The following is a 12,377-nucleotide window of genomic DNA, read 5'->3' as shown; positions in this document are numbered from 1 at the left end:
ATTTTCTCTTTCAAGTACAGTTGAATGCATTTTCTTTGCAACCCAAAGACAGAAGATCTTGATTACTATTGCAAGAATAATCTCAGCCTTTGTGTGAAGAATATAGGGAAAATAAATAGTCTCTCTGGATGATGTGTCAGCTTGTGAACTTACAAAATAAGATATATTCTTAGAGGTAGGAAAATTAAATTAAGGTGAAATGGTACACCCATTAAAATGACAAATGAAGGCTTATTTTTGTAGGCCATCGCTGGCTTCCCAATTGTCCTTTGTCCTTAGCTTCACCCTAGGAGCACAGGCCACAGAACTAGAAACAAACAGGGTCAAGACAGGGGCAAGTGTCTGGAAATACAGGTCACTCAGGCTGTGAGCCCCATCGTGAACTGCTGGCTCTATTGTAAAATTAAGGTTTCAACCCTTCTATCCCCTACCACCACTCTTATTTCAGGTCTTTAGGTGGAAATAGAGTTGGTATCTCTCCAGATTTCATCTCATTTTTATCCACATAAAAATTATCAATCCAACACCATCTCAGCCAAGCACTCATCCTCTCGAGTATTAGGAAAAGCTGTATTTTTTGGTGTTATCTTTATTTGATCCCCACTCAACAGATAAACATCACCTGGGCATCTGCTAAGAAACAGACTAGTCACTGCCTGCATTAACAGAAGACACAATTTAGGAGCGAGACCATTATTGCCCCCTGTATTCTGTTTCTTCAAGCACCCCTCAGGATAACCCCTATGGCTGCCATCTCTGTACTGCTCGCCCATCACCACATGCACTCTTAACCTCTCTTCTCTCTCACTGCTCAAATTTAATGGCTTATTCACAATTTATCTGACACATCATTCTGCAATAATGGGTGACAGTGGTTTAATGTGCAAACTGACATGAATATAAGAGTCCAGGTCTCCCCCCATTTCATACCCCACTTCATCCTGGATAATATTTTAAACCAAGAAATTAATGAGGATTTCTCAGACCTCATTTTCTTGTAACTCACTTCAAAATTTGATGTAGCTAACCACAAGTTGTATAAGCTCAGACAGTTGGGTTTTCTGTTTTTGGTAATGCAAGTGCCTGACTTCAGTTTTCTTGTTTTTTTGTTTTTTATTTTTTGTTTTTAATGTTTATTTATTTTTGAGAGAGACAGAGCATGAGTGGGGAAGGAGCAGAGAGAGAGAGAGGGAGACACAGAATCCAAAGCAGGGTCCAGGCTCCGAGCTGTCAGCACAGAGCCTGACGTAGGGCTTGAACCCACAAACCATGAGATCATGACCCGAGCGTAAGTCGGACGCCCAACTGACTGAGCCACCCAGGCACCCCTTAAATTTTGACTAGTAAGGCACTGGCTTCAAACAGGCATCCCCTTCAAAGATGGCTCTCCTGAATAAACACATTGTCAGGGGCGTCTGGGTGGCTCAGTCTGTTAAGTGTCTGCCTCTTGATTTTGGCTCAAGTCATGATCTCACGATTCACGACTTAGGCTCCTGAGTTCAAGCCCCACGTTGGGCTCTATGCTAACACTGCGGAGCCTGCTTGGGATTCTCTCTCTCTCTCTCTCTCTCTCTCTCTCTCTCTCTTTTTGAGGGAGAGAGAGAGAAAGAGAGAGAAAGAGAGAGAGAAAGCAAGAGCAGGGTAGGGGCAGAGAGAGGGAGACACAGAATCTGAAGCAGTCTCCAGGCTCTGAACTCTGTCAGCACAGAGCCCAATGCAGGGCTTGAACTCTCGAAACCTGAGATCACAACCTGAGCCAAAGTCGGATGCTTAACCGACTGAGCCACCCAGGCGCCCCGTACACTTTTTAAAAACTGAATAAACACACTGTTAGCTATGAAACTAGATAAAGAGTCAGGTGATGCCCCAGGCTTCTTTGTTTCAGAGATCTTGGTTGATTTCATTAACTGTCCACTTGGGCTGCTTGTCTTTTCTCTTCCTGAACTTTAAATTCTTTTATGTTGTAAATTCACCAGTAAACAGTTCTAGACCCTCTACTCTGGATCCCAATACAAGCAGAACCCCAAGTTCTTTTCCCTCCCTCCCTCCTTCCCTCTCATCTCCCTCTGGACCGTGTTGTGTGGCCCCAAGTATGCTATGTAACTTCTAAGAATTCTAAGTAGTAAACTTTTTTTCAAAGTTTCTTGATGGTTATTCCAGAGAGCATCTTCCGACCATAATAGCCACAAAGGCCAGTCCAGCCACAACGCTCGTTATCCATAGGCTGAGACTGGCACACAACACCACATTAATTTGGTATCGCTGTCTTCAGCTTCCCTAAGTATACTGGCTACGTTCTCTGAACCTCATCTCTTTGTTTTTCCTCCTAGCTCTCTTTGAGCTATTTCTCTAACATCTATTTTTTGGGGGGCACCTGGGTGGCTCAGTCAATTGAGCATCGACTTTGGCTCAGGTCATGATCTCGCGGTCCGTGAGTTCGAACCCCGCGTCAGGCTCTGTGCTGACAGCTCAGAGCCTGGAGCCTGCTTCGGATTCTGTGTCTCCCTCTCTCTCTGCCCCTCCCCCACTCATGCTCTGTCTCTCTCTGTCTCAGAAATAAACGTTAAAAAAATTTTTTTAATCTATTTTTTGGGTCTTATAACTCAGAAGGTGTACTCACTCTCATAAAAGCTACCAACTTTAGATTGATGAATTCTCCTAACTAGAATTCCGGTAACATATGTTCAATGTCTATACAGAGATTTTTCTCCTGGATCTAGTCACTGGCCAATACCCAAATATGCATAAAAACTAATTTACTGCTTTCCTTTCCAAAATTATATTCTTTTTTCAGAATCCTGAGGTTACCTCTAAATGACCTCTTTCTACCATTCATAAATTAAGTCTGGAAAAGCTGTTGATTCTTCTTTTGAATTCTCTGTTCCAAAGGCCGAAATTAAATTAGATGTTCTCATCATTTATTGCTTAGGTTATTCCAGTATTTCCCTAATTGGTCTTCCTGACACAAATCTCTTTCCATTCAATCTACCAATGACAAATTTTCCTAAAATACTGTTTCTCATTCTTTTGCCTTCCTGTTTAAAAACTGTGATGACACTATACTGCCCATAGCATATTATCTTAAACTCTTTGGTCTAACCTGATAGGTTCACTGCTAATAGCATACCTCTTTCTGTCCCCTAATCACAGAAGTAACCAATAATGAATCACAGTGTACTTTAAAATTATCCTATAAAATCATGAAGTAAGGGGTTGTTTCATCACTTCTTGTTTACCACTGTATGTCACCAGAAGAAAAAAAAAAAATTAACATGCATTCAGAAAATGGTCTTAGTTCACGTTAGTATCCCTACCTGATATGCTGTCTTCTATCTTCTTATGAAAAGCAAAGCCCAACTCATATACCATATCCTCCACTAAACATTATCAATACTTCAACCTGTACTGATCCTTCTTTATTGATTCCTACAGATTCACAACATCCTGTATTGTACTTCATGTGAAGTAACTTTGTCTTTCCAGCTAGGTATTACAGTACCTTGTTTGAAAAGCCATCAGAGTATTAAACAGAAATTTTTTAAAATCTGAACCTTTATAATTAGAATCTAAAAGATGAGTTAAGAAATGTGGCAAATAAGAGATTATCTTCTAACTACTAGAATTAGCTACCAGTAGAGAATGAAGTCTCTGTGTGTTAGTAGACATAAAACCCATTTTTATAAAGCTGCTAAGAGAATGGAAACCTAAGAGCACTTCAAGGAGGCCCATGTGTGTAAGTGATATATGTACATATACATAATGCGGGGAACTCTTCCACCAAGGAAGGTTACTGACTTGTGAGGTAAATAGTCTTCCATGAGGAAAATATAGACTCCTCTCTGTAGATTTCAAGGCTCTTGACAAACACCACCCAACCTAAATTTCAGCCACGAATTCATTTCGTACATGTAATAAATAAAAAGTAATTTCCATTTTATTGATTCTGTCTGCAACATAAATATAGGCATTTTTAACATATTAAAATAATAAGCATTAGTTATTATTACAATGCCAATCATTTTTAGAATACTTGCTATGCCCAGGTACAGTATTAACATCTTTTATTCAGCAGAAATGATAACAATGATATAACATATATATAAGAAAATAAAACATTCCTGGATTTCTCAATGTTCCAATGTATTTACTATAAAGTTAGAGAATCTTTTCATTTATCCTTGAAAATATGTTCATATATTACAGGATTAAATCTGTAATCATTTCTTCCCCACATTATGGTGCTAACTGCTCTGATGTGAAAGAATAATAAAACTTACCTTCCATAAAGACAAAAGGTTACATCCTGGGACAGGTACCTAGGTACTGGCTAAAAGTGCTAGGGAGACTATTTCTAGGTATTTACATTTCATGCAGGAATGAGACCCAAGACTTAGAGACCTCTCTAGGTCTGAGACACCCAGAGCTATCTGAGTTTTGGGGAGAGTTTACTTACAGACCAACGTGTTATAGTTAGCAATCAGGCCCATAATGTTTCCAAGGAGACTCTTGCAGGAGGGGAGAAAGATAGCTGCCTCCTTACCACTCAATAAGCAGAGAAAAATTGTTTTTTTTTTCATGTTCTTCACCTATGGACAGCTGTGCTACTTTCGTTGCAAAGTAGCATTATGTCACCACAAATGTAAGGTCAGAGGCTTTTATTATTTAGGAAAATCTGTCACTGATATAAAACACCATATGTGTGCATTCAAAATAAAATAAATATAAATATTAAAAACCTGAAACCCAACACAGTGTGAACTTTACAGTCTTGGCAGTTCTGAAAATTCACACGTACAACACATAAGTTACTTTATTTCCACATCTCATTATAATTTCTGCCTCTGATAACTTAGCCTAATACAAAACTTCAATCGTGGTTTTTAAATTTAAATTTTTCCTGTGATTTCTCACTCTGGTTTCAGAAAACCATATGTAACACTGAGGCATCAAGAGTGGTATGCAACTCTTGATCCTTGTTCATTTCTCTGCACATATCTTATGGCAACATAACTTGTCATATGTTCCCTCCACACAGACATTAAACACAGGTTACTGGAGTGTGTAGTGAAATCGTGATGTCCTTGCTGATTTGATTCCCACCTCAGTTAGGAGGCATAATCAAGTCTCTGAAATTTCAAATGAATCACCCTATTGTCCATACCATTGACTTCTCATCTTGATAAAGGCAGGAGAGGGAAAGGTCAATAACTGGTACTCCTGCTCAAATTCTAACAGTTAAGAGATACAGGGGAGTTGGCTTATGGAGAGATCAAAATTTTACTTCTGTATCTGATGAGAGCAGATAGGGAAGACTATCTATTTAGGGAAGGTTTATCTATTAATGTGTTTTCTAGTACTGAATCCAAAATTAGACTTTCTCATTCAGTATCAGCAGGATAGTATGGGAACAGTCATTCTCCTACCCTTGTAACATGGTAAAATGGGAGAGCAGAAGCAGCTTCCTGAGGACAGCTCAATCCCAACAAGGGGAGAAGAGACTCCCAGTCTCTTCTCAATTCACCAAATAACTCCCTGAACTACTCAAGTAGAAGTTAGAGGCCTAATATGTTAGGACAATGGATCATACACATAAAAGGAAGCATCAGAAGTAGGAAGAAAACATTCAATAATCCCTCCTACATACCAATATTCTACAGCTTTCTATTCTCCTAAACCACTGTGCTTAATCATGAAGCTTCAGCTGAACCAAGGTATTGTCCCCCCAGAGAAAAGGATCAGCAATCTATCAAGACATTACTGCTCCTATCGTTTTGAGTAACCTACCCCACCTGTGATTTTGGGTATCCTGCTGCGACCACTATTAGCAGTGCAGATTTTTGAGCCCAGAATCCTTCAAAATAGTCCGAAAACACATTAATTAAATGTGTAGCCATTCTATATCCAAAGCTGAAAATGTTTTCTCAACTCTATTTCCCATCCCAAATTATGAACGGCTTATTATCTAGGATTTCTATCAAGGTGCTACAATTAGATCGAATGGCTTAAATTCTAAGAACAAAAGTCTACCATTATAGATATTCCAAATTTGAAAATAACCTCCTTAAACTACTAAATTCCCAAAGAGAAATTAAAGTCCAAAGATTAAATTACCCTGACAGTTATATACAAACACAAAACAAATTAAAGTTCAAAGAAATTGATGTCTACAGTCAAATTTTCATGCCCCTGTAAGGTACAACTCCATGAAGTTAAAATCGTACTACTTAGGTCAAAGTCCAAGACAAATACCTTCCTTACAAATTTCTTCTACTTCCTCTCAGTAAGTCATTCTCAATGTCTAGGATAAGTACAGTTCTTTCAGGGATTCAGAAATTGCATCATGTCAAAGACAAGTTTTTACTAACTACATTTTAAAGAATCTAAAAAACAGTCATCTGGAAAAAAATATGACGTTGAATTGTATATCATATTCCATGACCATTGAAAAATTCAAAAGGAATCAAAGATTTAAATGAAAAAAGGAAAAAAAATATAACCATGAAAGTTCTAGAAGAGAAAAATTCCTTTATAAATTGGAGAAAGACACTTCTAAACATGATTCAAAACCATAAAAGAAATACTTGTATATTACATAACATTAAAAAAAATAACCAGGATCAAAAAACAAATGACCCACTTGGGGGAAAAAAAATTAGAACTTACATCACAGGCAAAAGGTCCATTCCCCTCAATATATAAAGAGCAGGTAAATATCTAACAGAAGTAAAACACTAAAAACTCCCTATAGAAAATGAGCAAAGAAATGATGGCCAATTCACACAAAAAAATTCAAATGGCCTTTCAACAAATGAAAAGACACTCAACTCATTCATATCTTATTATTAATAAATAAAAAATTAAAACAACCCTGAAAAAATATTTTTCACCTATCAGACTGACAAAAATATGAACATTTCTGTTGATAAGGCTACGATGAAGCAGAATGAGACTCATGGAATTTGGTAATATATAAACAATAGTACATATTCATTTATCTGATTCAGCAGTTCAACTTCTAAGAATTTATACTACAGATATGATACATCTGCCAAGAATGCCAAGTATATACATTTATTACCACACTATTTGTAACTGCAGAAAAGTAGACGTCACCCAAATGTCCACCAAGAGACTGTTTAAATAAACTATGACACGATATATATATATAGTAAAAATTAAAAAATAAACTGTGACAAATTCACATAATATAATATTAACACTGTGCAGCAGTAAAAACAAGTGAACAGCTCCTCTATATACTGCTATGGAAGTATTTCCAGAATATGCAGTTAAGTGAAGAAAAAAAAAAAAAAAAACAAGGTGCAGACAGTATACAAAGTTTGCTTTCTTTTGTAAAGAAAAGGAAAAATTAAGAAAATATATTTGTAATTGCATTTTAAAAAATGACCCGAGAGGCATATATAGTATAGAACATACTAAATCATCTACCTAACTAGTCTAACTTGAGCAAGACTGCCTGGGTCTGTCTCTGCCACTTACAAATTAATTAACTCTTTTAGGCGTATCTATAAAATAGGAATTATAGGAATTCTTCCATAATAGGGTTGATACACAAAATAAATGAGCTAACATTTGCAAAATACACAGGTCAGTATTGGGCACTCAGTAAGTATTAGACTTGTTTGTTAAACACCTAGATAAGTAAAATGCAAAGTGGACAAAAGATTTGTCAATGTATACTTTTCTTTATATCACTTTAGTTTCTGAACTATTAGTTTTTGAACTTTGTATGATTCAAAAATTACAGTAAATGAAAATATAAACTTAACAAACCTGGCCGCACATCCAAGTTTAAATACAAGCCATTCTCAGATCAGATTACTCCCCCAAACACTGTGTTCCTAGAAACCAGAACTGAATAACATCTCAAGGAAAAACGAACCTGGCAATATTCTTGGTTTCAGCTCAATTAGGATGCGTGTCAGTTTGTGTGAGCAGATTCCATAAAATTTCTATTAAAGCACTAATTCTGACACTAGATTCATCATATCTAGGGACACAATGCACTTAGCGTACTGTTGTCTCTCACAGAATAACATTTGTGACATTCCTGCCTTCCAGAAAACTTTAAACATTTTCAACCCCAATCACCAAATTCTATTTGAAGTACAATATATTCCTCTGCAACCTACCTCAAAAATCTCTTCATTTCTTTCCCTTCCTTTAACCTCCTGTCCCTGGCACTCTGGAACTGCTGGAAGTGGCCTCTATATTATGAAACAGGGGCTACTACCTTCAGTAAACAAATATTTTGAATCCTATACTACAAGGGGCACTTTCCACCACCTCATTCTGGAATTGCAAAGCTAGTGAGGCCTGCCTCTTAGGGAGGGTTTCCTCTCTCATCTCATTTGTTTCTGCTGGCAAATCACTCTCAGCTGAGATTCCGGAACTGAGGTTTCAACGGATGCTTCCGAAGCCTGAACCCCTAGAGGCCCAATAAGAACCAATACCTCTTCCATGTGCTCCTCCAGGCACTGTCTTTCATCATCGAATTGTTCAGACCTTGAATAGCGTTTTTTTTCTGCAGCAATGAAATATGCCTCTAGTGTTCATTTTCTTCCACCCTCGTCTACACTTTTCAGTTTAAATTTTTTAGTATGTTTAATATGTTTAGAAAGTCGAGTTTCTAACTGCTTAATCTATTAATTTCGTCTCTTCAAAACATACAGGATTACTGCTGATTGCTGGAAATGAGTATTTGGCTTCCTTTTTATGTTTTTTAGATGTTAGGGTTTTTTTTTCCTAATATATGCCTCTATTTATTAAATTCCAGAATCTTCTCTAAAAGCAATGATGAAACCATTCAATTCTGAGTTTACTAAAAGCACCTACTCTTAAAAAAAATTTTTTTTCTCCTCCACTTCCCTGGGATGCATAATTCCACACAGCATCTTTTCTCCCACCAACGTGAATCATCCCCATCCAAGCTTGGATCTAACTCATCCCTTGCCTGACTCCTTTCAATATGCCCTATCTTGCTGAGTCTTGTCTCGAGTCCTAATTCTTGGTCGTTCCTTCTAAGCACAAACCGTACTTCTGTACAAACCTACAATTACTATATTACCTTAAAAATCAACCAATGGTACTCTGTGCATTCTACAGGTCTTCTTAGTCTTTCCCAATCTTTAAGATGCTGTTCTGATAATATCTTTTACATCATCCCTTATCTGTGATCTCTCAGTACTTTTCTGACTCTTTTTGAGGGAGTCCTTCCACTTGAGATCTTTCCTCTTCCTTTTTGATTAACTGGAGACCTACCCCCGTATTTCAATCTGGTAACAACCGAACACCTTTCCCTTTTCCAATACTCTTTTGAAGAGAATTTACATCCCTCCAACTCACCATTTCTCTCTCACAGATGTCTACTTGAACGTCGAATTATTTTCTATGTCACCTTTGTCAAGTTCGTCCCCTAATTTCTCTAGATTTTTCCTAAAAAAGTTTTATTTTCCTCCAGCTGATTTTTTGTTTCCAATTCTTTCCCTTACTCTACATTAACACTGAAGCACAAGTTTTAAGTGACTCTAACCCTTTAAATTCCTAAGCAAGATCAATTATTAGAGCCAGAGCATTCCAAGCACAGCCCTTTTTTTTTTTTTTTTTTTTTACTGGCTTTCTAAGCCACCTTTTTTGCAACATTTTATTTTTGATCCTCAATTTAAGGAGAAGGTATATGCTCTTTACAGTAAAGACCCCTATTCTTCCTTAATTTGATATCCATCAATCTCCTATGAATGGAGTCCCAGTCTGAATCTCAGCAATCAAAAGTCATAGTCAAACTGTACGGAACGATCAAATTCAGAGCCACCTGAAATCAAAAGGTAAGAGCAACTTATAAACCTATAGACAAGTCATATGATTCCTAGATTTGTTCTTCCAACACTCCTTCCCTTGACTCTGAAGAGGAGTCAAAACATAAAAGCGGATGAGAATCTGAGGAGACTTTCTGTGCCACCAGCCTAGGCCTGGCCCTAAACATTTCCAGCACGTACAGCTAACAACTGACACCTAAAAAAGGCTGGCACATGAAAAGGGCTTGCTTTATTACCAAAACTTTGTCTCACACAAGGCTACTTAGAAAAAAATTATATATCCGCGTTTAAGGTCAAGCAGCAGTTAGTTACCAATTTGACTAGGATGCATTGAGTAAGGGTGTCTGCACTTCGAGTCCGATTTTGCTTGCTGAGCACCCCCAAAGCTTGCCTGCCTTTACTTACAGCCGAAAGCACGTAGACTTGCCTCCAAACAAATGGGTGTTTACTTTCATACAATCAGCCACTCCTAAGTGGAAAAAACCGCCAAGAGCTGTAACAACCCACTACCACGGAAAATACGTGGTGAGCGCCTAGTCCGGGATCATCAAAGTTTTTAACACCTCCCACTGTAGCCATGCCAGAAGCGTGCCCGAAGCTCTACTCCACGCTTTCCAACACAGCATTCTTCTTTCTCATTTTCTCTTTACTCCCACTCTGTATCTTGGATGTCGGGGTGTGAGGAGAGTCCGACATGTAAACGTCTCTCTCTTAGAAATAAAAGTAAAGCGGCAGGAAAACCAAAATATTCCGTTGTAACCGCCGGAGAAGATATTGAAGACCGTGGCTTATAAACTGCAGGCGTACTGACTCGGAACCCTAGCATTCGACTTACCAACGATGCCCCGGACAGCACCCAACCGACTCGGCGGCGACGACGGCGACGATGGCGATGATGGCGCAGCGGTAAAACCGGCGCCCAGCAACCTTACAGCATGGAGGGCGGAGCTAACTGGGCACTTCCTGTGGGCAGCTCCTCCCTACGAGGAAAGAAAGAGGCGGGTCACAACGCCAACGCTCTCTTTCCAAATTGGCCAATCAGACCACGAGAAGAAGTAAAAAAGCTCATGGTGAAGCGTGTTGTTCTTCTATATGTCCTTCCGTAGTACAGCAAACGGTTTTGTGAGTTAAGTGTTCCCGCTCCTCAGTGTAATGCAGTCTCTCTTGCACAGGATTTAACTTGCATGTCACGGCAACCTTTTGGCAAGCTCAATGGCTCTCTCGGTGACATCTTCATCCCACTGGGTCACTAGGGAACTTTGAGATTGTCTGTAACCGCAAAGCGAGCTACAAGTCGGCTGTGTATCTCACCTCTCCTAAAGATGCCAGGTTATTAATTATGGTAACCACATAATATATTGTCCAAACTAGGACACTTAAAAAGGAGAAAAGATTAATTAAAATTATAAGTTTTGGGCGCGTCTGAGTGGTTCAGTCAGGTAAGAAAGGAACTCTGGATCTCCCCCCCCCCCCCCCCCCCCCCCCCCCCCCCCCCCCCGCCAGGCCAGGGAGGACCCTGCTTGGGAATCTTTCTCCCTCCCTTTGTAGTTACATCTAATCGCATATATTTTGTTTTGTTCATTCACAGAGCTTAATCTCAGAAGTTAGAAGGGACACATTGTGCTTAACACTCTTCTTTTCTCATAACTCTGTCTCCTATATCTCTGAATAGTCACTGGTACACCCCACTTCTTAGTTTTGATCCCACCCAGAAATCCAAGTTGAAAAGAAGGGGAGGTTAGATCACTCAAAAGAAGATTTTGTCAGTTGCCAGATTGGTTCTTTTCTCCATAATAGAATATGATGAAAAATTAAACTGGAGAAGAACAGCAGTGAAGGGGAAAACCTGAGAGGCACATGGTATAGGTTTCAGGGAGTCGTTTATGGAGACTTTTGGAGGCAGAGATATGGAGGTGGACAGTGGAATATGGGAAATGGATAAGACATAAAAGTGTTTAAGAAGTGTTTATTTGTATTATATTAATATACTTCATAGTGTTTACATTAATCATCTACCTGGAAGTTGACTTTTTATTGTTGTGTTATGATTCTATGACCACCATACTGTAACCCTCTGATTTAAACAGGATAAAAATAGAACCAATGGAATTTAAGATAAAATTTCATAAAATCATATGTCCTGATCAAAAAATGGTTCAAGTCTAAAATAATTTTCTAGCTACATTAGCGCCTATAAGATGTGTTTAATCTGTGATACTGGGCTACACATCCCTATAACTTGACCATCTTCATGATTCTTTGAGAGGCTCTACTTCATGTTTCCTGGCAAGTTTTTGGTTTTCTTTTTTTATTTAAACTAATGGTTTGCAAGTTATTTGACAGAACTGACATCTCCATTTATTTACATCTTAAGAACTTTTCTCATTTATATAGATTCTCTAAAGTTGTGAAATTGCACCCCAAAAACTAAAATTTTCCTTGTTTCAAATTTCTACTTAATTGGTTAACCAAGGGGACAGTTAAGGGGATGGTGTCAAATTAGCAGGATACAATATCTTCATTGTCACAATCCCCAAACTC

General features: G+C 38.4%; 1 protein-coding gene across 3 annotated transcripts in view; it reads right to left on the bottom strand.

The window, feature by feature from the left end:
• The window catches only part of LOC102970291 (cytochrome c oxidase subunit 7B2, mitochondrial), a 158,264-nt gene extending 147,092 nt beyond the window's left edge, over nucleotides 1-11,172 (bottom strand). The window contains exon 1 of one of the 3 annotated variants that reach the window (XM_042984598.1): nucleotides 10,672-11,172. The gene's annotated coding sequence lies outside the window, so the exon portion shown is untranslated. Of the gene's footprint in view, nucleotides 1-10,241; nucleotides 10,634-10,671 lie in introns of those variants that run through there. The other 2 variants (XM_007075915.2, XM_042984601.1) reach the window with 2 other exon arrangements.
• Between the last annotated feature and the right edge of the window lie 1,205 nt (nucleotides 11,173-12,377).

The sequence above is a fragment of the Panthera tigris genome, chromosome B1 (assembly GCF_018350195.1).
Source record: "Panthera tigris isolate Pti1 chromosome B1, P.tigris_Pti1_mat1.1, whole genome shotgun sequence".
NCBI classification, from domain to species: Eukaryota; Metazoa; Chordata; class Mammalia; order Carnivora; family Felidae; genus Panthera; species Panthera tigris.
The sequence above is the reverse complement of the archived record's forward strand: the minus strand, read 5'-3'. Positions and strand labels throughout refer to the sequence as shown.